The 25,529-nt window shown below is 45.4% G+C and overlaps 1 protein-coding gene across 1 annotated transcript in view; it reads right to left on the bottom strand.

Annotated features, from left to right (window-relative positions):
- Positions 1 to 25,529, bottom strand: part of LOC127654719 (heparan-sulfate 6-O-sulfotransferase 3-B-like) — a 183,063-nt gene that overhangs the window by 106,114 nt on the left and 51,420 nt on the right. The gene's annotated exons all lie outside the window — the stretch shown is intronic.

Here is a 25,529-nt window from a genome sequence, read left to right as displayed (position 1 = left end):
CTGAACAACACACATTCACAGACACTCACATTTAAAATGCTGTGCATGCTAACTGTATATTTATCACATTAAATTGCTGCTTTTGTTGTTAAATAATCTTACAAAGACATGACGTGATTTTAATTTGTGCGCTGAATGTTTATGTAATGACATTCGTATGCCAGATGGTATCGGTTTTTGGTATAAAAGCATTTTAACGAGCACAGTACAAGTACATGAGCACACTATCTGACCCAATTCTGATACCAGTATCGGTATTGGGACATCCATAGTCATGGTTGTGAAAGCCACACACTCACACAAAATAAAAACTTCTCAGGACAAACATGACTGAATGGCTGCAATAAAAATCTGTAACCATGGAAACTGAAGAAATGGCCCTTCAAAATTATAATTACTAACTTTGTGACCCAGGTTTGGCTGATTCATGATTAAGTTGATGCACACAATTGTATCTTTAAAAGTGTTGTGTTGCTCTGAATTCATAAATGCAGAACACCTCTCCAGCCAGACCAATAAATTCCCATGAGCTAGTGCTTGTCTTGTAAGCTTTTTGCTTTAGTTTTAACGATGAAGCATGTAATTTCTGCACCACAAAACAGTATTGCAAAAATAATTATTTCAAAGAGGTCTCCCAAACACTCCCCCTTTTTGCCATTAGATAAACAAAAAGATAACCTCACCCCAAGCTTACACCAGACAGACTGATTAGGATACCCTAATAAACAGAGGAATGTTTTGACAGTGTCAAAGAGCCACAGTGTTTACACTTTTCAGGGAAATCAACCAACAAATGGCTTACTTATTTTTGAAACTTTATATTAAACTGGGAAATGCGAAAGCATTTTAACACTTCACTTCATATTTAAACACACTAATAAGAAAATAATATCACCCCTTCAGGAGATCAAAAGAGAGACAAAGGTGATAAAACAGAGTGAGAGTGAGACAGGTAGAAAATGTAATTGCATTGCCCACCGCCTGATCAGTGATAAAATGAATACTTTTCCACTTATCTTACAATATTACAGTTCATCTCCTGTCCACCCCCTCTCACCCTCTGCTTTTGTTCCATCTTACCAGATCTCGTTCCAGCAGGTGTAATCAGACCTGATGCCAACAGGCCATTAATGGATTTCTTTAATTGCATACAGTTGTGTGGGCATAAAGATTTATAAATGAGCTGACTTAGGCTGAGTGGACTTCATGATTATTGTTCTCAAAACTGCAGGAAATTGAACACAGGCAAATATCATGAGAAAAATGGCATCACTAAAACCTTGCATTAGTAAATTATGTCAAAAGCTTTAAAGGGTCATATTTTTTCAAATAATTTCATTGCCTTCATTGTGGTATTTAGTGGCAGAACTTTCATAATTGAGTTTTTGTCTGCCTTTGAAAGCCAAGTCTTAATGATAATGTAGGAGAGAGAACAGACAAACATACTATATGAGCTTGAAAAATAGGAGAGACTGTGGTCACAGAGAACATATTAAAACTTCATCAAACACTAAAGTGGAAAGGAGAGACTTCTTGAGATGCACTAGGGTGACCGTAGTGTTTGTCATGATTGCTTTTAAAAAAACAGACAGGTACTAAGATATTGATGACCCCAACCCCCATATTTTATATAAAAATGTTTATACATTTTTAATCAACGCTGAAAATAATGTAGTATGAGATGCTTTGCAATTGCGTGACTGTGAGTCTGTCATTATCAGACAAAAAACTGATGTCCCCCCTCCATTGTACGAGTTATTATCGCCCATCTAGTGTTGCAAACTCCCCCTCTAGCATAGATGGCGGTGTCACTTGGTACCTGCTCTCGGTACTGGCCAGGATGTGCCAATCACAGTCGTTTATTATTACTGGATGATGATTTTCTAAAATGCTTTTACAGATAATGCCAAGGTGTTTCCCCATCTGTCGCTCACTTTGACGTTGTGTCAAATGAAGAGACACTAGGGGACTTCTTGAAGGCCTCGGTTACCTCTAAACTTGAAAAAGGCCAATGAGAAATTGGCAGACAGAATGTGCATGTCTAAAAGGAGGGAATCATGCGTCTGTCCATTCAGATTTCTTCTTCGGAGCCGAGCGGTTGTGCATTTAGCGAGCTGAGATCACTTACTGTTCCACTCACCTCTGTAGAGTGTATGCTGTTGGATCTACGGCACATATCAGCGGCTTTCTCCTTCTTTGCACGGCAGTGCAGCTTTGCCCCTGGCCGCTTCGAAAGCGCTGCTAAAAGAGAGTATTTTCTATAAAAGATTTTATTTTCTTTAAAAGAGCAATACACAGCTGCCGTTAAATGTCCTTTTCAGGATGCGTCTTTATAAAGATGCCCTTCCGCCCCTGTGTAGTTCCTGGATGCGGTCAATTTCTCTCCGCTCCTGACAGTCACAGGCGCTGCCTCATGTGTCTGGGCGTTTGTGGATGGTTCGTGTTCTCACTGCGAGAACATTACCATGGCAACAATGTGGTCGTGGCTGTCCTTCTTAAGGAGGAATGCCACTCCAGTCGCCCCCCACGTCGCTCCGTCTTCCCACGGGATTGAGGATGACCCGGGTGGAGGTGATTTGGGGATGGCAGTGGGCTCGGTTTTGCTGGGTAGATCCTCGCAAACCACCTGCCCCCCGGCACGCTCGTTGACTTCCATCCAAGCTTGAGGTGAGAGCGGCTCACCTCACGGCCATTTCGGTTACTCCCTTGAGCCCCCCGAGCTGAATGATGAGTTTGCCGCTGCATCGGAGAACGTTCCGGCATCTGACGCGGAACACTCGACTGGACTGCCGGCTTTGGGTCGGCACACCCAGTCTGTGGCTGACGCCCAGATGGCCGACATGCTTGCCCAGGCCGCCGTCAGCGTGGGGCTGGACTGGAACCCTCTCTCCTTCCCATAGCCTTCACAGCTAGACGATTGGTTCCTCGGGTCTGGGCACCGCTCACAGCCACCTCTCACTACCCTCGACGGCAGGGTGGTCCCTCGGGTACTCGGAGGTCCACAAAGTGGACAGAACAGTTGCAATCCACCTGTGTCCCGAGAACGCCGCCTCCTGACGGGATCGCCCAGTGCTCCCCTCCAAGGCCTGTAGGATGACATCGTCACTGACCGCCAAAGCCAACAGCGCAGCTGGAAAGGCCACCTCCACCCTGCATGCCATGGCCCTCCTGCAATTTCACCAGGCCAAGGCACTCAAAGATCTACACTTGGGTAGTCCTGACCCCGACGTGTTGCAGGAAATGCACTCTGCGACCGACCTCGCCCTCAGGGCCGCGAAGGTTACAGCACGGACACTCGGGCAGGCAATGGCCACCCTCGTGGTCCAAGAGCATCATCTATGGCTGAACCTGATCGAGATGCGGGATGTGGACAAAGCACACTTCCTCAACGCCCCCGTCTCCCAGTTCGGTCTATTTGGCCACACCGTTGAGGACTTCATCTTCACCGTTGAAGACTTGAGTCTTCTCTCAGCACCAGAGCCTCAGGATGTGCTTTTGCCTCCCGATGCCACACTACCTGCTCTGCTCTGCTGCGAAGCCTCACCAGGTATGTCAAAAACGATCGTCCCTTTAGTGCCCCTTGCACGGAGCTTGGACGTGTGGCTCTCACTTCCCAACCCATCATGCTGGTTGGCCAGGACCATCAGACTCGGCTAAGCGATTCAGTTCACTAGGCCCCCACCCCCCTTTGCTGGCGTCCGCTTTACCTCGGTGCACGGCGAACACGCCAGCACCCTGCGTGCGGAGATTGAGACCCTTTTACCGATCTTGACCGATCTTGGACTTGTAATTTTTCAACTGGGCCTTGCACAAACTCCCGTTCAAAATGCTCACGCAAAGACACATTCTAACTTGAGTCCGACATCAAGATTGGTTTGCAGCGGTAGACCTGAAGGACGCGTACTTCCACTGCTGACTGTGGTAACTTCCAGTTGCTGGCTGTAATACTTGCAATGTGAAGGTTTCTCCCACTAATACAGGGCAATCACGTCTTGATTCGCTCAGACAGCACCGCTACGATAGCATACATAAATCGTCAAGGTGGCGTGCGCTCTCGTCATATGTTACAACTCGCCCGCCATCTCCAAGTCATTGCGCGCCACTCACATCCCGGGCAACCTCAACACGGCAGCGGAAGTGCTGTCACAACAAGCTACGCTCAGCGGAGAATGGAGAATCCACCCCCAGGCAGTCCAGCTGATTTGGGAGCAATTCGGCAAAGCACAGATAGAACTGTTCGCTTCCCAAGAGACCTCCTATTGTACTCCCTAGTTGAGGCTCCCCTCGGGACTGACGCGCTGGCACACAGCTGGCCCTGGGGGCTGCGCAAATACGCATTTCCCCCATTGAGCCTACTTGCACTGGTGCTATGCAAGGTCAGGGAGGACAAGGAACAAATCACTCTGGTGGCCCCCTACTTGCCCACACGGACTTGGTTCTCGGATCTCACACTCCTCGCGACAGCCCCTCCCTAGCGAATTCCCCTGAGGAAGGACCTTCTTTCTCAGGGATGGGGCACCCTCTGGCATCTGCGCCCAGACCTCTGGAACCTCCACGTCTGGCCCCTGGACAGGATGCGGAAGATCTAAGTGACCTACCACCTGCTGTCGTAGACACAATCAACCAAGTCAGAGCTCCCTCTACCAGGCAACTTTACACCCTAAAGTGGCGCTTGTTCACGAATTGGTGTTCTTTCCAATCTGAAGACCCACTTCTTCCCAATCTGAAGAGATGCGCAGTCGTTTCTGCAGGAGAGGCGGGAGGGGAGGTTGTCCCCCTCTACCTTGAAGGTTTATGTAGCCGCCATATCGGCCCACACGACACAGTGGACAGTAAGTCCCTAGGGAAGCACAATCTGATTATCAGTTTCCTTTGAGGCACCCGGAGGTTGAACTGACACAGCCTGTCGCTTTGGCACGCAACTGCCTGCCCGCACCTGCATCAGCAGTGCATGTACATGGTTCAGCACATGGCGTGATTGAATAGGGACCCTTAGTGTTGCTTCATTCGACACAACGTCGAATTGAACGACAGACGGGGAACATCTAGGTTATTGTTGTAACCTCCGTTCCCATCAGGGAACTGAGCCTTCGGAAAATTTCTTGCTCGCCGCCCTGAGGGGGAGGGGCCGCCGGCCACCCAGCCCCGCCCCAGTACTTCTAGAAGGGAGGCTCAAAAACAGAGCGTGGCAAATCTCATTCCCCCTTGCAGAGACTGGGGACCGGACTACCGTGAAACCGGAACAAGCATGTCTACTGTGGGAAGAACAGCCAATCTCTTGGTCAAAGGGGCCATAGAACATGTTCCCCTTCCAGAGAGAGAGTCTCTGAGGCGGAGAGAGAGTTACTACAGTGATACTTCCTGGTCCCACAGAAGGATGGAGGGTTGCGTCCAATTTTAGACCTTCGAGACTTGAATCACTCAGAAGGAATTCAAGTTCAAGATGTTAACCGTCAAGACGTTTGTGTCTCAAATCCAACATCGCGATTGGTTGGTCACAATCGATCTCATGGATGCGCACTTTCATATAGAAAGTCTGCCACAACAGTGGAAGTTCCTGAGGTTCGCTTTTGGGGGCAAAGCTTTCCAATATCGGGTTCTTCCATTCGGTCTAGCCTTATCACCCCACACATTCACGGAATTAATGGATACAGCACTGGCTCCTTTGCGACTCCTGGGCATCCACATTCTGAATTACATAGACGACTGTCTGATCCTCGCACAGTCACAAGAACTGGCATTACAACACAGAGATATCATCTTAGCTCATCTGGTTTCTCTGGGGTTGAGGCTCAACGCCAAGAAAACGTCCTCTCTCCCACTCAGAAAACTACCTATCTGGGGATCGTATGGAATTCGATCACAATGCGTGCACTGTTCATCAGTATCAACGAATACTAGGTCTCATGGCATCTGTGTCCTCTGTGATCCCTTTGGGACATGAGACCATTTCAGTTGTGGCTCAAAGCCAGGGGATTTCATCCCAGGGCCAGTCTCCTAAGGCTGATAAGGTTTACGTGCCACGCGCTTCCCTTTCTATGTGGTTCAGACCCCGGTTCCTCACTTTGGGTCCCACTCTAGGTGCGTCTTGCCATTGCAAGTTACTAACGAAAGACGCCTCCCTGATGGGCTGGGGAGCGGTCTTAAGTGGTCGTCCAGCTCAAGAGGAATGGGAGGGTCATCAGCTTGATTGGCACATCAACTGCCTTGAGTTGATGGCTGTATTTTTTGCTCTGAAATACTTCCTCCAGTATCTGAAAGGCTGCCATGTCCTGGTTCGGGTGGACAACACAGCAGTAGTCTCTTACATAAACCATCAAGGAGGTCTACATTCACGCCAGTTGAACAGACTGGCACTGCAGATTCACCTTTGGGCCCAGGGCAAGCTCCTGTCAATCAGGGCAGTTTATATCCCTGGATGCCTTAATGTGGGAGCAGATTTACTGTCCAGACAGAAAATACCGACCGGGGAGTGGTAACTCCACCCCAAGGTAGTGGAACAAATCTGTTTGAGATTTTACAGAGCAGAAGTGGACCTCTTCGCCTCCCAACAGACAGCATAATGTCCCCTCTACTTCTCTCTGAGTCACCAAGCCCTCCTGGATCTGGACAAGATGGCACATACATGGCCCAGAATGCACCTGTATGCATTTCCTTCTCTGCTCCCAGGAGTCTTGGCCAGAGTTCGCTTGCAAGGGTCCTGCCTCTTACTGATAGCGCCACGTTGGCCGAACAGGGTAGGGTTCTCGGAGATAATGTCTCTCCTTGACGGCTCGCCTTGGGTGATTCCGGACAGGAGGGACCTTCTGTCTCAGGCACAGAGGACAATATTTCATCCCCGGCCCGATCTGTGGAACCTTCATGTTTGGCCTCTGAAGGGTACCAACTGAGGGACACTGGGCTTTCACCTGAAGTTATCGAGACCATTCTGAGTGCTAGGGCTCCCTCTACTAGAAGAAGTTATGCCAATAAATGGGGTGTCTTTGAAAGATGGTGCAGTGCATATAATGCAGATCCAGTTAACTGCCAGATTGCTTCAGTTCTGGACTTTCTGCAGGAAAATTTATCAGCAGGCACATGCCCAGACACTCTCAGGGTTTATGTGGCCACTCTGTCGGCTTGCCACTCCTTGATTGACAGGATGCCATTGGGGAAACATCCTCTGCTTGCTCGCTTCGTTCATGGAGCCATGTGATTGAGACCTCCTGCTAGGATCAGGATCCCTTCATGGGACTTAGCAATAGTCCTTGAGGGTCTGGTTGAGACCCCCTCTAGAGTCAGCATTTGATAAACTCCTGACTCTCTAGATGGTTTTTCTTATGGCATTTACTTCTCTAAGAAGAATTGGGGATCTGCAGGCTAGAGCCCTGCACGGGCCTCAAATCTTGGCCCTAGCCCGGCCCCGGCCCGAGATGCTCAGGCCCTAGCCCGACTCTTGTCCGGCAGCTTATCAGAAATCTCAGCCCGAGTCCGTCTGGAGCCCGTTATTTATTTATTTTTTTCATTACACAACCTATACTAGTCCTCCTTTCTTCCACAACTATTCCAGCTGCGCTGAAGGCACGCTCGCTGCTACTGCTGCTGGCGGGGACACTAAACACAGTGCGAGCCAGTCTTGACAGTTGCGGTAGCATGGTCTCGTGTTGTTTCCACCAGCGCAGCACATCTCTTCCATCACCTTCCATGTTGGGATTGAGGCACAGGTAATGTTTTACTTCATCGTTATCCTCTTCATGCTCCACAATGTTTTCCCACTCTTCGGCCAGCGCTCTCTATGCTGCATGGCCCGCAGCAACAGGTGCAGGCACAGCAGTTTTAAGTTTGCCATTGGCGATTTTTCTCTTTATGTTCTCCATTGCACGTGAGGTGAATCGTGGGTCTGTGGGAAACCGGTGTACATGTGTGTGTGCAGACTGTGTCAGTGTGATAGGTTATAAAACGTCTTTCTATGTTTGTTTTACCATCAACTTCTCATAGTTTCTTTTAATAAATAAATAGATTTTAATAAATAAAATATAAAAATTGAGGATCATAAAACAGGCCCGATGCCCGGCCCGCGTGTGAACTATGACGTGAAAATTGTCCTGAAGCCCGGCCCTATGGGCATAAATAAGTCGGGCCCATAGGGCCGGGTAATGTCTTGGGTTACTTAACTGTAACCCCTGTTCCCTGATAAAAGCGGAACTGCGCTTCATTGCTGCACTGAGGATGCCACAGGACTGCTCTTCAGACAAAATACCTGACTATACACCTGTGACGCATCTATTTATAGCCCTGCTACAGCTGCATCCTGATGATCTCACCAGCAGAGGCTATAAATTCTAGTCAATTTCATTGACGTGTTGCACACATATTCACAGCTGATCACTCCTAAAGACGTTCCCAAAGCGCTAAATCATCGCAGCATCTCGTTCCGCTTTTATCAGGGAACAGGGGTTACAGATAAGTAACCCGAGACGAATCATGTAAAAAAAATAAATCATATTAATGCGATTTACCTGGATTTCTACATACATTTTTCATATAATTTTTTCAATAAAGACATGCATTGTTAGTGTAATATTTGTTAAAACAGACTTTGTTTGTCTATTGTTGTGAATTAGTTGAAGATCAGATCAAATTTTATGACCAATTTATGCACAACCCCATTAAATCTAATGGGTTCGTATACTCTTCCTGCAACTTTTTACTTGTGTAGTAATGACAAAATACAAAAAATCCTAATTTGTGTTTCTTCTTATTTCTTAATCACAGAGCAAAGCTGTTTCGTTGGAAACAGGACAAGAGAACATAGAATTTGTTTAGAAATGCATGTGACACTAAGTGTTCCACCTAACCATATTAGCTATTTATATATTCCCCAGAAACATAATTTCAATTTCCCAGCTGGTTTTTCAGACTAGCGCTATTTCAAAAGTCCATTAATTTGCCTTCACTGGTGCTTGGCAGCATAGTGTCTCCACTAATTATCCTCAATGTTCTGTTCCTCAAACATTTCACCAGAGAGCCTCCTTATGAGTCTGAGAGGTCTATCTAAAAAAATAAAAAAGTTATTGGTCTGTCTTCAAGAAACAAACAGCAGAAGGATATCAGCCAGTTGAGTACAACAAATGCAGGGGGCTGTTTTATTTCCTAAGAGGAAGCCATATTTACTGTGGCTAATCCCTGCAGGATGTGTCTGTTGGCTATCTGGTTTTTGAGCAAAGACACTGTTCGTCCAAGAAAAACGGCATCAGAGAAAATTCATCCAGCCATGAAATTGATTTTGTAATAACAAACAAGGGATCCTTTTCTGTCTACTGTTATTCAAATCATTTCAGAAAAGATTGATTTTAAGAGTAAAAACATTAACTTCTAGTGCTAAAACACATTCGCTACCAACATGTTGTCCCATTAACCCTCAAAACTGCTCAATAGCTAATTAAGGCAATTACTGTGAGCATGACACAGTATTTAATCATGAGTGACGGAACCATTTATATTGGTGGCTTTATTATCATCGGCAGCTCTCAGCTGGAGACTACAATAAAACAAATTAGTACAAATACATCCAGCTTAACTTTACGCCAAACATAGCAGAAGGCATTTTGGAACATATCCAAATATACGTTCAATAACACAACCTAATTGTCTTTCTGCGTATATTCTGAACTAAATTACTTTTTATTCATCCACTGGAATATCAAGAACTGTATTTAAAAAGAAAATGGGTCTAAGTCTTAATTTAGACTCGTGGCCTCAGATACATGGAAGGTGTTAAGATTAAATATTTATGAATTTGTAAATATTTACTGCAAATTGAATAATTAAGTGACACTACAATACATCTATGGTTGTACAGGAGAGTTTGTGTGGAAAGTACATATAAAGAGATGGTTTGGCAGTGTATTATGCTGATGCTCCCACATTTACGATAATCTGAATTCATCCACATTTAGGTGCGTACACACCTTTTTGCATGAGAAACTTATCTGCAAACATAGACAACCATATGTTCAGACTGCAGGCAAATTAGATCTTTTCAGGCTGACTGTCTGCACTATTAATTGCAAGAGATCAAATCAGATTTGCATGTTCAGACATAACAACCTATCTGCGTGTGTTGCTTTGGTAATGATGTAGGCATACCTACGTGATGGTGCTTTCAAAACAGATGCGGGGGAAATAGAGGTGCATCATCTCGCCCTCCAAATAAGCGCCCTGCCCAGTCGCGGTGCAGAACTCCTCCGTCGCACAAGAAAAACTCAGCGACGGAGGAGACTGGTAAATATTGTGATGTTCCGTGCTGCAGTCACCGATTTTTGACATCGACTGTGTCTCGTTTGGAAGGCTGCATCCTCCGGAGGTCGCATTTGCCAGCCGCATACGTCATCGAGGCTGTCTCATTTCAGAAAAGAGAGTAGGACACTTCGAATGCGACCTTATTTTATAGGAATTTGGAGGATGCATGAGGTGTATCCTTTGTGGGTGCTCACAACCTATAATTCTTTCAAATGCAAGTTGTTAATTCCCAAGTTGAAGTACCTCAGTAGATGGATGCAGAGTATATTATATGTATAATTATATTAATATATAATTAATATAAAGTATTAAACAAAAACTACACCTATAAAAATCTATTTTCTTTTCTCTCCAAATCATTATAACTCTCCTAAAATTGACCACATATGTTACCTTCTCACTCAAAGCGCTCGCAGTTGTTAAAAAGTGTCGTGCTGTCATAGCAACTATGTTACGTTCCATTTTCGGCATTGTCCTAAAAAGGCTGTCTCATTTAAATGAGACTTGTTTAAAGGAGGATGCTCGGAATACTGCAGCCTTCAAATGAAGCGTCCTACCTTGCACGCAGCCTTCGAAACGAGACACAGCCGTCATTGTTGTGTGTCACGTTAAGAGTTACGCTAAAGACCATTTGAAATCAAATTTGAGCAGCCAGATCGTCTGGACTGAGACGCCTCTGAAAAAATCAGATTTCAATCACATTTGAATCCACCTCCCAATGTGGTTTGAATCAGTTTCGGAATAATCATATTTCATGTTGTTTTTTGCTGTCCAGACTATCAAAACTCATCTGGATACAATCTATATATGCAAAAAATCGGATTATTAGTGGCAGTCTGAACAAGGCCATATACACTCACCAGCCACTTTATTAGGTACACCTGTACATCTACTTATTCATGCGATTATCTAATCAGTCAATTGTTTGGCAGCAGTGTAATGTTTAAAATCATGCAGCTATGGGGTCAGGAGTGTCAGTTAATGTTCACATCAACCATCGGAATGGGAAAAAACTTGATCTCAGTGATTTAGACTGTGGCATGATTGTTGGCACTAAACGGGCTGGCATGAGTAACTACTGATCTCCTGGGATTTTCATGTTCAACAAAAAGTACTGTGGGTTAGTGGAACTAAGAAAAATGTGTACCTGTTCAACTTATAGTTTGGTAATCTGTACCTTCTGCCCAAAGTCATCAGCTCATTCTCTTTGTGAAGGATGTGATTAGTGTCACAAATGATTTTAAGGCCCTGCTTCCTCACAGTCTCCTCAAATATCTCCTGAAGATATGATGAGGGCAGCATCCCAGTTATTTTTCCAGCCATCTAATCAAGTTTTGGAGTTGTGATCTGAGTTTAACGGACAGATTACCAAACCATGTTGTGATTCCATAGCGGATAATTGATTCAAGGACTGCCATGTAAAATGATAACATAATGCTTTTATCCTATCCATGGACCCTGAGCCTTTGCAAAAAATGCAAATGCTGACTAACTCATGAATAAACATACTCTAATTGATGGGCCCATTTTAACTGAGATCAAGTTATACCTAAGTACTTGTATTTTAACACTAACAGATGGAGCAATTACTTGACAATTGACACATTTCAGTAAGTAGTACTGTATCTTTCAACATACCCTCTGATGTTCATTCATGTTTTATTGTCCTTTAAGTTGGAAAGAGAGCATTATGCTCTGCTCAGTTTTTTCCATATCATGCAGCCCTAGTCTCTAACATTGATTTGAAAAGACAGGATTTGGATCTACACTCACTGAACACTTTATTAGGAACACTACGGTCATCAACAGGCATTTCCCTCTGCAGAATTGGCACTCACTGGATGTTTTGGGTTTTTGGTACCATTCTGAATAAACTCTAGAGTCTGTTGTGCATGATTATCCGAGGAGATCAGCAGGTACTGAAATTCTCAAACCAGCCTTCTGGCATCAACAATCATTCCACGGTCGAAATCACTGAGATCAAATTCTTTCCCCAGTCTGATGGTTCATGTGAACATTAACTGAAGCTCCTGACCCATACCTGAATGATTCTATACATTACACTGCTGCCACATGATGATTAGATAATCATGATGAATGAATAAGTAGGTGTACAGGTGTTCCTAATAAAGTGTCCAGTGAGTATATTAAAATTTCTCCTTTTGTGTTCCACACAGGAAAGTTTGGAATGACATGAAGGTGAATTAATTATGACAGAATTTGTATTTTTTTGGAGAAATATTCTTTTAAATTCTCTTCTCCTTGCCACTCATAAATGAAAGAATAATTTGCTGCAGAACACCTTTTTCAGACTCCACCTCCACGTGTACCCACATCTTCAAATTTGGGGATAAACCATCAAACATCCGGCTGAGCTGACACCTTCAAATGCATAGTGACAATGAACACAGGCAATAAATATTCCCCAAGATTCCCAGACGAGTTACATTAGCAGACAGAATGAAAGCCGCGTTGGACAGCTCTGATTTTGATCTGCCTTCATTAAACAGGAGCGGTTGACAGGTTTATTGCTGTGATTGCAAGTGCGGTGCAGTAATTAAAAATAGCAGTAGTGTCACCCTTCTCTGCATGTTGTTTGTCTTCTTTACGTGGAGCGAGAAACCATTCATCAAAGTCATGTTGTAACAAGTGTCTACCTAAGTACTTGTACTTTAACACTAACAGACTGTTATCTATACTGTATCTTTCAACATACCCTCTGATGTTCATTCATGTTTTTTGTGCTTTAAGTTGGAAAGAGAGGATTATTCTCTGCTCAGTTTTTTCCATATCGTGCAGCCCTAGTCTCTGACATTGTTGCTCACTGGATGTTTTGTTTCTGTTCATTTACATTTTCAGCAACCATGTTGCTATGTCTGTGTTGATGAAAATATTTGTCAATATGGGCAGAGGAACAGGGACAACAGTGGGCAACTTCTGAAGTGTGCCATTTCTACGCCACGAGCATCATCAAATGGAGTTACAAACATATTCACTGTTTTCAAACAGATACAAGAAAACTCCTGTCTTCCATTGTTTGTAAAAATAGATAGTCCTACCCCAAACTTACTCCATTAGTCAATCTAATGTTTTTTTGATAATGCAACAGAGCCACAGTGTTCACACTTTGAGATGAAATCAACTAACAACTGGCTTTCATTTCACTATGCATATTAAGTTGGGATCCGGTAAAGATTTTAGTTTAAACACTGTGGCTCTGTGGAGCTTTTTAAACTTTGCTATTTGTTTGAGAGGCCAACAGGTCAACTTCTGACTCAGCCACTAGCATGAGAAGGGGAGGGACTATCTGTTTGTCTGAGGTGGCTGGGGGCTGGGACATTTGAAGTGTTTGGATTCAATAATTGATTTCATATCCATACATTATACTGTATATGACTTTGATTTATAGGCACTTTGCAATATTTCTATGGAAGTGATAATCATAGGGAAAAAAACCCATCACAAACTAGATCTCATTTGTTTCTCCTAGACAGCAATGAGATTAAACAGAGAGCAGATTGAGACTTTCTTATATCTCCTGCATCTCAAATGTATCTTCTGAGGAATAAACCACAGAAATCTCACATATGTGTCTTTTACAGTTTAAAACCAGATCTCAACAATGTTTCAAACTGTGCTCAGACTTGCCAAGATACCAAATCCAGCAATCAAATGTCAAGTTTGGAATAATGTACAGATTTTGCACTTATGGAAATAAATTGGTACTTTTATTAACCAAAGTGGAATTCAACTGATCACAATGTATAGTCAGGACATTAATAACATGAAAAATTACTATTACAATCTACAATAAACTACTTCAAAGAGTTCTCATCAAATAATCCCTCACTTGCAGCAATGACAGCTTTGCAGATCCTTGGCATTCAGTTTGTCCAGATACTCAGGTGACATTTCACCCCACGCTTCCGGTACCACTTGCCATAGATGTGGTTGTCTTGTCAGGCACTTCTCAAGCACCTTAAAATCTAGCTTATCCCACAAAAGCTCATTGGGATTAAGATCCATAACGTTCTTTTCCAATTCACTGTTGTCCAATGTCTGTGTTTCCCCTTCTGTCGCTCTCTCCACGTTGTGTCGGAGAAGCAACACTAGGGGTCTCTCTTGAGCACTGAATATACCTCTGATCTATGAAAAAAGGCCAATGAGAAGTTGGCAGCTAGTATTTGCATACCCCGCCCCCGGACATACGGGTACAAAGGCGAGCCAAATACTAGAGTTCATTCAGAAATTTTCTTCGGAGCCGATGGTTGTGCATGTTGTTCGCGTGAGATCACACCAGTTCCAGTATTCCTCTGACGCTCTGCATGCTGTTGGATTGATGGCACAATACAGCGGCGATTTCTCCTTCTTGCACGGCAGTGCAATTGCCCCTGGGCGCTTCGACAGTGCAGAAACCCAAACTCTAAGAGAGTTGTTTAAAAGAGTGATTTTCTCTAAAAGAGCAATACACAGTGGCGTTGAACATCCTTTTCAGGACGCGTCTTTTTAAAGATGTGTTTCCGCCTCTGTGTAGTTTATGGATGCGGTTGATTTCTCCCCACCTCCGACGGTCATAAAAGCTGACTGGCGTACCTGGGCTGCGATTACATGCAGGCAGCATTTTTATGAATGGTCTATGTTTTCAGGGCGAGAACATAGCCATAACAGCATTGCGGTCGTAGGCTTTCTTTTGTCATGAGAGAAAGCCACTTCAGCCGCCCCCCGCGCCTCGCCTCCTTCCTACGGGATTGATGCAGGCGCCGCGGGCGATGGAGGCGATTTGGGGACACTGACGGGCTGTGTTCGCCGGGTAAATCCCTGCGAACCACCCGCCTCCCCGGCACGCTTGCTGGCTTCCATTCGAGCTCGGGATGAGCGATTTCTCTCCAATGGGTTATGTTCTCAGTGCGAGAACATAGCTGAGGCAGCATTGCGGTCGCGGCTTCTTTTGTCATGAGAGAAAGCCACTTCAGCCGCCCCCCGTGCCTTGCCTCTTTCCCACGGGATTGAGGCAGGCGCCGCGGGCGATGAAGGTGATTTGGGGAAAATGACGGGCTGTGTTCGCCGGGTAAATACCCGCGAACCACCTGCCTCCCCGGCACGCTTGCTTGCTCCCATCTGAGCTCAGGATGAGTGCGGCCCACTTCGAGGCCGGCCTTCCGGTCCCTTGAGCTCCCGGAATTGGATGACGATAATCACTGCTGCATCGGAGAGCGTTACAGTGGCGTCTGATGTTGATGGCTCATCTGCGCCGCCACCTTCGTGTCTGCAAAGTCCGAGATGCTTCCCCGGGTACCGCGAGCACGAGGTTGGACCGGAAAATCCTGTCCCCCTCACGGCTATTTGATTGGTTCCACGGGGATGTGCGCAGCTCACAGCCATGCACCCCCTTCCGGTTCCTTTCTTCCCGGACGTGCATGACGAGCTGAGCAAGCCAAGCTTCCTCGCTCCTCTGCTCTCACTACCCTCGGCGGTAGAGTGGTCCCAGACCACTCCCCCCCTGCACGCCATGGCCCCCTCCTGCAAGTCCACCGGGCCAAGGCACTCCAAAATTTGCACTTGGGTAGTCCTGTTCTTGACGTGCCGCAGGAACTGCATTCAAACAGGCGATGGCCACCCTCGTGGTCCGGAAACGCAACACATGGACTGGACCTGGTCGCAGTAGAGGAGGTAGACAAAGCACGCTTTCTCAAACGCTCCCGTCTCCCAGCTCCATCCATTCGGCGACACCACATGACGACTCCACCCAGCAGTCCTCAGTGGTGAAGAAACAGACGGAGGCTATTTAACACATCCTGCCCTGCCGCAAACCTGCCACCAGGGGCCATGCCCTCTCTGCTCGCTGAGGGCGTCCTCCTGCAGCTTTCAAGAAAGATAGAAAAGTGGTGCTCCGCCTCAACAAGTATGGGCCCAGCACTCAGCCCCGGCGTCGAGCTCCCCGCAGAAGATGGACGCCCCCTCATCTCACGGACCCCCTTGAGGACCCGGAAGGTTCCCAGGCGCTCCTGAGATGACCGACCCAGAGACCGTGACGTTAGCTCCGGAGCTGGTAAGACCACTCCATCCCCCGGTGGGGGGCCGGGATGAGAATCTTTTGTTGAATTCATCTAATTTGGCCACACCCCCTAACGGGGGCTGCGGTACTCACATTCTCAATAATAGAGCTATTTCTTTTTTTGTCTCTGGGTCACCTGGCCCGCAAATGCCGTTCTCACGGCACTCTGCCGCAAGGCCTCAACAGTCCCGGCATGCTGGACGCGGCCACAGTCCGCCTTCAGCCCCACGACTGTCCCCCGGCCAGCCGGTTCTGATGAGTCTAGAGGACGCCTGCAACCGGACCTCCTCCTCCAGTCACGAACCCAAGGTAAGTTATTGTTCTCAGCACCAAAGCCTCGGGACGCACCCTTGCCTCCTGATGCCACACTACCTGCTTTGCCTCACTGCAAAGCCCCCGCCGGGTACGTCCAAAATACTCGTCCCCATGGTACCCCCAGCACAGAGTTTGGAGGCGTGGCTTTCACTGCCCAACCCGTCACGCTGGCTGTACCGGACCATTCGACTTGGTTACGCAATTCATTTTGCCAGGCACCGCCCCCCCTTCGTGGGCGTCCGTTTCCGCAGTAGACAGCAAGCATGCCAAATCCCTGCGCAAAGACGTGATAGGGCCTGTCCCCCCAACCGAAATGGAGAAGGGTCTCTATAGCCATTACTTCGTTGTACCCAAGAAAGGCGGCGGCTTACGACCAATCTTGGACTTGCGAGTTTTTCAACCGAGCACTGCTCAAACTCCCGTTCAAAATGCTCACGCAAAAGTGTATCTTAACATGCGTCCGGCACCTAGATTGGTTCCCAGCGGTAGACTTGAAGGACGCGTACTTCCACGTCTCAATTCTGCCGCCACACCAACCCTTCCTACCGTTCTCGTTTGACGGCCAGGCATTTCAGTACAAAGTCCTCCCCTTCGGCATGTCTCTGTCCCCTCGCGTCTTCACGAAAGTCGCAGAGGCAGCCCTTGCCCCGCTCCGAGAAGTCGGCATCCGCATACTCAACTACCTCGACAAACTGCCTCATACTGGCCCACTCCCGAGAGTTACTATGCGCTCACAGAGACCAGGTGCTTAAACACCTCAGCCGCTTGGGGCTTCAGGTCAACCGAGAAAAGATCAAGCTCACTCCGGTTCAGAGCATCTCCTTTCTCAGCATGGAGTTAGACTCAGTCTCAATGTCTGCACGTCTCACCAATGAGCATGCACAGTCGGTGCTGAAATGCCTCGCAAAGTTCAAGCCAGGCACAACGGTGCCTGGCTTGATTTAAACTGGACCCCTAGTATCGCTTCTCCGACACAACGTGTAGAGAGTGACAGAAAGGGAACATCTAGGTTACGAATGTAACCTCCGTTCCCTGATGGAGGGAACGAGACGTTGTGTCGTTCCCGGCCACGTTGCTGAGCCGAGCCGCTGTAGTGGCCAGACCATTTCCGGCTCCTCAGAAAAATCCTGAATGAACTCTAGTATTTGCCTCGCCTTTGTACCCGTATGTCCGGGGGCAGGGTATGCAAATACTAGCTGCCAACTTCTCATTGGCCTTTTTTCATAGATCAGAGGTATATTAAGTGCTCAAGAGAGAGATTACCATTGAGGAAGAACCACAAATATGTTGTTCTAAATTTGAACCGCAGTGGGCATATGAATGGCGTGTGTAAAATGATGATTGGGCAAAAATGATCTTGAAATTGGCAAAGGATCGAACAATGTCATTTTAACACAGAAAATATGACGCCTGACCAATTGCATTGCACGTCACATGTCGTAATTGAACGTGAACCACAATATGTGGAGGGGTGGTTTAACGGGGTAGAAAATGAGACTGTGAAATTTGATACGATTTTCTGGACAGAAAATGTGTGTGCGCTCTCAGCTTGCCTGACAGAAAAACAAATGCAGTTCTATTTGATAGCAGGAGACACTGCGCCACCCTTATCAGCGATCAAGGCCAAAGAGCAGCTGTGGGCAGATCTGGGCCCTTTTGTGAGAGAATGCATGAAAGCAACAGATTGGGCTGAAATAAGTGCAGAAGTGAAACACAGCAAAAGTGTAGGAGCATTTATGTCAATATGTGATTTTGAGATTGAAGTACAGAGAACTGTAACTGCTATTGTGAAGAGTGCGGTTGAGAAACATTCACCCTGCTCTGACAGAAGTACCTCCTAGGTTGTGGGCAAAACACAAATATGATGTGGGCTTGATCAAAGGCTGTAAACCGGTTGTAATCACCCCAAAATCTGATTACAGACCGTGTCAGGGTATTATGCCAGTTTTTGACTCCTTATTGAAAGAGGGCATAATTATGCCATGTCATGATTCTCCAGTGCGCACTCCAATCACTCCAATCAGTTGGGGTACGCTGAATCCCCGACGATCTATAATGAAGCGCTTCGAAGAAGCCTTGAACCCTTAACACTGACAGCTGGAACGGCTTTGTTACAGTATAAGTTTTTGGGACATGTTATCAGACCAAACAGTAAATCCATCTGTGACAAACGTGTACAGGCAATAAAACAATTATTGTCATTTTTAGGAATGTGTGCTTATTGTCATACATTTATTCCTAATTATGCCATTCTTGAACAGCCTTTGCGAGCCCTGATGACAGGGAAAGGGCTGAGGTCATGTGACAAGCTTGTTTGAACAAGCGAAGCCGAGGAGGCATTTGCTAACATGAAACTGCAAATGACTCTGGCTCCCACTTTGGGTCTGCCAGATGTAAACAAACCGTTTGTTCAGATGGTTGATGAGAAAAATGGGTTTATGACTTCTGTTCTTTTGCAGACTCATGGAGACAGACTGCGACCTGTGGCATATTTTTCAACCAAACTTGATGCAGTAGCAGCAGGTCTACCACACTGTTTGAGGTCTGTGGCGGCTGCTGGCAGTACTGGCAGTACTGGCATCCAGGGAATTTGTGGGGTATTCTGATTTAACTTTGATGGTTCCACATGCAGTCTCCATGATTTTGCAAGAACAGAGAACGTCACATTTATCTAAAGCCCGATGGCTGAGGTACCACACAATTTTATTGGACATGCAAAACAAAACTGTTAAAAGATGCACAACTTTGAATCCTGCAACCCTTCTCCCCACAGAGGAGGATGGCGAGGGACATCACTGTTGTCTGTCAGCGCTTGAACAGGTGTGCACACCGCGTCCAGATCTATTAGACACGCCATTAGACAATTGTGACAATATCCTCTTTCTGGATGGGTCGGCTTCCAAAGATCCACAAACAGGAAAGAATAAGGTTGGTTACGTGATAACCACTGAATTTGAGGTCGTGACATCTGGCAAACTGCCATCAAATTATTCAGCTTCTCATTGGCCTTCTCATTATAACGTGTGTTTCCAGCTCAGTACAGAGACTGGTTAAAGCAGGGATGTCTGTTCAATTGGTAAAAGATGACAGTCTATCCAGCTCAGTACAGAGACTGGTTAAAGCAGGGATGGCTGTTCAATTGGTAAAAGATGACAGTCTATCCAGAGGATGATGAACACAAATATGATGATACAAGTAGCGAGAGCTACTGTGAAATGTGTTAAAATGAGGTATGTCTTTTCTTTCTGAGAATGTTTTGATATGTAAAGAGGGTTATAAGCAGCGGTCAACCGTGTTACGAGATGACGTACAAGGAGAGGGTTTGAAATTAGGGATTTTATTCTACTTTTATTCTTTGCATTTTTATAGCCTGCTGACAGATGTTAAATTGATGTGTTTTTCCTACTTAATCTGTACACTATTTCTTGTTTATACTGAGGTGACTGAGGGTCTGATTTTATGTCAGAAGTGCAGTAACAGTGTTTACTCATTTAGCCCGGCTTCAGATAAAGTCTTTACTTGCTTGCTAATACTTAAGGGACTATCCCCACAAAAAAAAAATATTTTATTTCACAAATGTTTAAGAGAGTGATAATTTATGCTAAAATCAGAGATGAAGAGTGTAAGTGTGATGATATGACTTAAAATTTGTCTTATTGTTTATTATTGTGATTGTGTAATATGAATGATAAAAAGCGGGGAATTGTTGTAGAAATTTTAATGCTAGTAGCCTAGTGTCACGGTTTGGGGAGTCAGGAGAAGGCAGACGGTAGATGCGGATCCAAACACGGTTTTTATTAATGAAAGTACACAGATAAGAAAACACGGGAACAAATCAAAAGTCCACGATGGGAAAAGTGCATTCAAACACACAGTGACACACGGGTGAACACAAGTTGACAAACATCCACGAAGGGGAGAGGGAACCTCGGACGAACACGAATCAACATCGGGGGCAAGAACAGCAAACATGAAACGATCCATACATCCATTCACAAACAACAACCGACAGAGACTGAACAAACAGACAGGGTTAAATACATGAACAAGGGAAAAAGGGGCCAATGAACAAACAGAACTCAAACAAGGTAACAAGGTGATGAACAGAAACCAATGGCAAATTAACGAGGGCAGGTGAAAACAATGAACGGAGAACACGATCGCTAACAAGAAAACTATGGAAGTACAAGGGTGACAAAAGTGAAAAACTAAGGAATTACAAAAGTGACAAAAATGACAAACAAAGGGCAACAGTGAAACAAGACAAGGTAATAGAAGAAACTACAAAGGACTACAAAAACCAAAACAGGAAACAGGAACTAAACTAAGCTTCAACATAAAAGCACAAAACAAAAGACAACAGTGAACATGACAGAACCCCCCCTCAAAGGATCGGATTCCAGACGATCCTAAAAAAATAAATGACAAAAAAAAACACAAGAAACAAAGTGAGGGACCCAGGGGCAAACAGACAGACCAAAGGGGGCACAAGGGGCAATCAGGCAGTCCGAGGGGGCAAAAGGGGAAATGAGACAGTCCACGGGGGCACAAAGGGCAGACAAGCAGACCAGGGAGGCCGAGAGGGCAGGTAAGCAGTCTCTGGGGGTGTGTGCAGGGAACCAGGTCGGGTGGTCTGGGGGGCGTCCACCGGGTAGGGACAGGTTTAGGTGGTCTGGGAGATGGCCGCAGAGCAGGGGCCGGTTCAGGGGGCCTGGGAGGTGGCCACAGGACAGAGGCCGGTTTAGATGGCCCGGGAGCTGGCCACTTGGCAAGGGCCGGTTCAGGGGACCTGGGAGGTGGCCATCGGACAGGGACAGGTCCAGGAGGCGGAGCTGAGAGGGGCTCTGGAGACGAAGCTGTGGGAGGCTCTGGAGGCTCAGGAGGCGGAGCCAAGGGAGGCAGAACCATGGGAAGCTCTGGAGGATCAGGGGCGGAGCCGTGGGAGGCTCAAGAGGCCGAGCAGAGGGAGGCTCAGGGGCCAGAGCCGTGGGAGGCTCAGGAGGCAGAGCCATGGGAGGCTCAGGAGGCAGAGCCGTGGGAGGCTCAGGAGGCTCAGGGGGCGGTGCCATGGGAGGCCCAGGAGAACGGGCAGAGGGAGGTGGCGCCGCAGGAGGCTCTAGAGGCGACGACCTGGAAGGCTTTGGCGGCGGAGCCGATGGAGGCGGCGCCGTAGGAGGCTCTAGAGGCGGAGGCCTGGAAGGCTCAGGAGGTGGAGCCAATGGAGGTGGCGTCGTAGGGGGCTTCAGAGGTGGAGGCCTGGAAGGCTCTGGAGGTGGAGCCGAAGGAGGCTCAGGAGACGGAACCGAGGAAGGCTCAGGAGATGGAGCTGAGGAAGGCCTAGGAGGCGGAGCCGAGGATGGTTCAGGAGGTGGAGCCGAGGGCGGTGGCGCCGTAGGCAGCTCTAGAGGCGGAGGCCTGGAAGGCTCTGGAGACGGAGCCGTGGAAGGCTCGGGAGGCGGAGCCGTGGAAGGCTCGGGAGGCGGCGCCCTGGGAGGCTCGAGAGACTTGGGAGGCAGAGCCCCAAACAGACAGGGTTAAATACATGAACAAGGGAAAAAGGGGCCAATGAACAAATAGAACTCAAACAAGGTAACAAGGTGATGAACAGAAACCAATGGCAAATTAACGAGGGCAGGTGAAAACAATGAACGGAGAACACGAACGCTAACAAGAAAACTATGGAAGTACAAGGGTGACAAAAGTGAAAAACTAAGGAATTACAAAAGTGACAAAAATGACAAACAAAGGGCAACAGTGAAACAAGACAAGGTAATAGAAGAAACTACAAAGGACTACAAAAACCAAAACAGGAAACAGGAACTAAACTAAGCTTCAACATAAAAGCACAAAACAAAAGACAACAGTGAACATGACACCTAGTCCCTGTATCTAAGGAATGTAGAGGGGGAAGATCTGCTTCTGTTGGAGACCTTGGGGAAAAGAGGTATAAAAAACAGCCCAGCCCTTCCTGACTCGTCTCACTCATGTCACAGAGTAATTCCTGTGTAATGACTGGGTCCTTCTTGCAAGAATAAATCCTTTTAAAAGACTGTTTGATTCAGAGTGTCTCTTATGCAGTGATAATGGTTAGTTAATAATTCTTTGCCACAACAATACCTAATATCAACTTTCATAATCGGCTAATTCTACTAATGGACTAGTCAGTTATTGGACAACTAGTAAATTAGTCGACCACACTGGCAGATACCCTAATATCTATTATTCATCTCCTATGCAAATTCAATCTGACATCTAGAAAAATATGGTTTAATTAAGCACCGTTTGTAGGGCTTCTTTTTCTTTCTTTTTTTTCTTATGCTAGTGGTGAAGAAAGCAGCCTGATTTTGACCCTTCCTATTCAATCACAGGAACACAGTTGGATATCTAATGTGGTCTTTGATGAAAACCTGCAAAGATTAAATACCTGTGTTTGAGTCTGACCACAAATCACTTCAAGAGCTGAACAATAAATTCATCACACAATTTAAAACTAAAAACCTTTCAAATGACTGACCATGCTGCAGTAAAGTGGCTTTTAAAGGGCACCTATTATGGAATTTTGAAAATTACCTTTCATGTAGTGTGTAACATAGATTTAAGTGAACAAAAACATCCTGCAAAGTTTTATATATGAAAGTTCACTGTAAAAAACGTTATTGTCTCTCAAAAGTAGGAGTCGACTCTGAGCCAATGTAATGAATCGTTTTTCCAATGAGTCATTTTCCTTTTCATTGTGACGTCAAGACGAAAAATTATCAAATTGGACACCAGGGAAAACTTGAAAACATCATGTCGACAACAAGACGCTGTGTTCTGAAGTGCATATCAAAAGCGACCTCTTTTTCACTGCCCAGGGACGAGCATGTGAAGAATCAGTGGCTAGAGTTTATATTTACAACTATACCACACAAGTATAGCCCGAACCTTGTGCTGTGTTCACGTCATTTTAATGACGATTGCTTTACGAACATGAATGCTTTCAAGTGTGGATTCGCGAGCCGATTGATACTGAAGGAAGGTTCAGTACCAAGTTTATTTGGATCAACTTCCTCCTCCGAATCACAACTTGTAAGTATTATTAATAATTGTTGCTTTTATGTGTTTTTTAGCATGCTTAATAAGTATTTGTGTGTGTTGTGTAAGTTACTCAGCGCAGCTTCTAGGTCTCCAATGTCAATTTTTTTGAAATATGTGAAATGTTTGTCGATGTTATTGGAGTTGTCATAAAGAATAGAGCAATAACTTGTAGTAATGCAGTGCTTTACCAATATGTTTATGCGTTGGGCTAACGCAAACAATAACTGATTGGGTGTTTACCACCGAACTTTGGGCTATGATCGCTAACATAAATCAACTCAAATTCCTTCTCTGATTTAGATTTTTTTACTACAAAGCGATGTGATGGGCGTTCTGTTTCCGACAATCTCTGCACAGAGTATACCAATCACAACTGACTGGGTCATCTGACCAATCACCGCAGATTAGCGTCACGCAAAGGAGGGGTTTGGAAAAATTAGTCGTTGAACGAATCATTTGGGAGTCGGTGAGCAAATCAGGTAAACATAAATGCATATTATAAGACAACAAAAGTGTTTTTTGTCATTGCATGCATGTAAAACTGTTGTTGGGGACTCCCAAAACAATATTAGGAACATTTTAAATGCCATAATAGGTGCCCTTTAATTACTGTTTTCCAAGTCAGAAGCCTAGTCTCAGCCATAATCTAGTTTTGTGGTGGCACACAGTAGGAGGCATTCTTATCTAATATACTGTTGGTCCCATAAAAAATGTTTACCATGTTCAAAGCATTGTTAAATTACCATTTTATATTGTGGGCCAACTAAAATTCCAAACAAACCTTTCAAGCTCCCAAATGAGGGCATATCGTATTGAAGACTTGGTAACAGGAGAAGAAAGAAGAACAAAAAAAACCCCACTTAATTCCAAAAATAAAAATCATCAAAAAGCTGATAGTATTTTTAAAACAACAAATTTCCACTAATTATTACATGCAGAGAAAAAGTAAACACATCCCATGAATAAGAATTTAGCTTATTTTTTCCAGCCTCTATTGTGGAGTATGCCATGATTAAACAAAATGCTAATAACTGCAAATCATCTATTATGAACACTGAAAACTCATTCTTCATTAGCTTCACAGCATATTTTTTAACCACTGTTAACCAACATTTTTAAGCTTTTTGCTGCTGAAATAAATGTAATGGTATATAAGACAAACCTTCAAGGTGTTATGAAAATGGCACCTGCAATAATTAATTTTATTTATGTTGCTGCACATTCAAAGTGATTCATTTTTAATTAAACTGGACCTTCCCTTAATTTTGACTTTCTCGTGTAGAAACTGCAGGTTGCAGATTAATCTTAGTGGATTTATTTGATCATTCTTGTAACAATTGCAGGAATGAGACGAGAGAAAATGGATCTACATGCAGGCTTTTTCATCAAAACTCAGATAAATAAACATAAACTCAAATACAAAATTAGAACTGGGCATGGTTGAGCGCCCATCTGGGGAGAGAGAAAGCGGTAAGGACATCAACCTGAGATGAATTGTGGCTAATTACCATTTCGATGTTCACAGTGAGAGTCGGGGGAGATAAAAGATGGCCCAGTCCTCTGAACCTGAGTACAGTGTGTGTGTGTTAAAGAAACTTCACTGTCTGGCTGAAAAGTTTTACGTTGGCCACTGAAAAGAATCATTTTTGTTTGAGTTGCATTGAGAGTGAGCAAATAAACTCACGTGGTTCGCCAAAGCCATCTCCCACTTCCTCCTTTTGGGGACAAATGGGGACTAAATACACAGAGAACTAATGATGAAACTAGAGACATCTGAATCTAATGACCACAAGGGCCAAGG

Source organism: Xyrauchen texanus, chromosome 14, assembly GCF_025860055.1.
Source record: "Xyrauchen texanus isolate HMW12.3.18 chromosome 14, RBS_HiC_50CHRs, whole genome shotgun sequence".
NCBI classification, from domain to species: Eukaryota; Metazoa; Chordata; class Actinopteri; order Cypriniformes; family Catostomidae; genus Xyrauchen; species Xyrauchen texanus.
The sequence above is the reverse complement of the archived record's forward strand: the minus strand, read 5'-3'. Positions and strand labels throughout refer to the sequence as shown.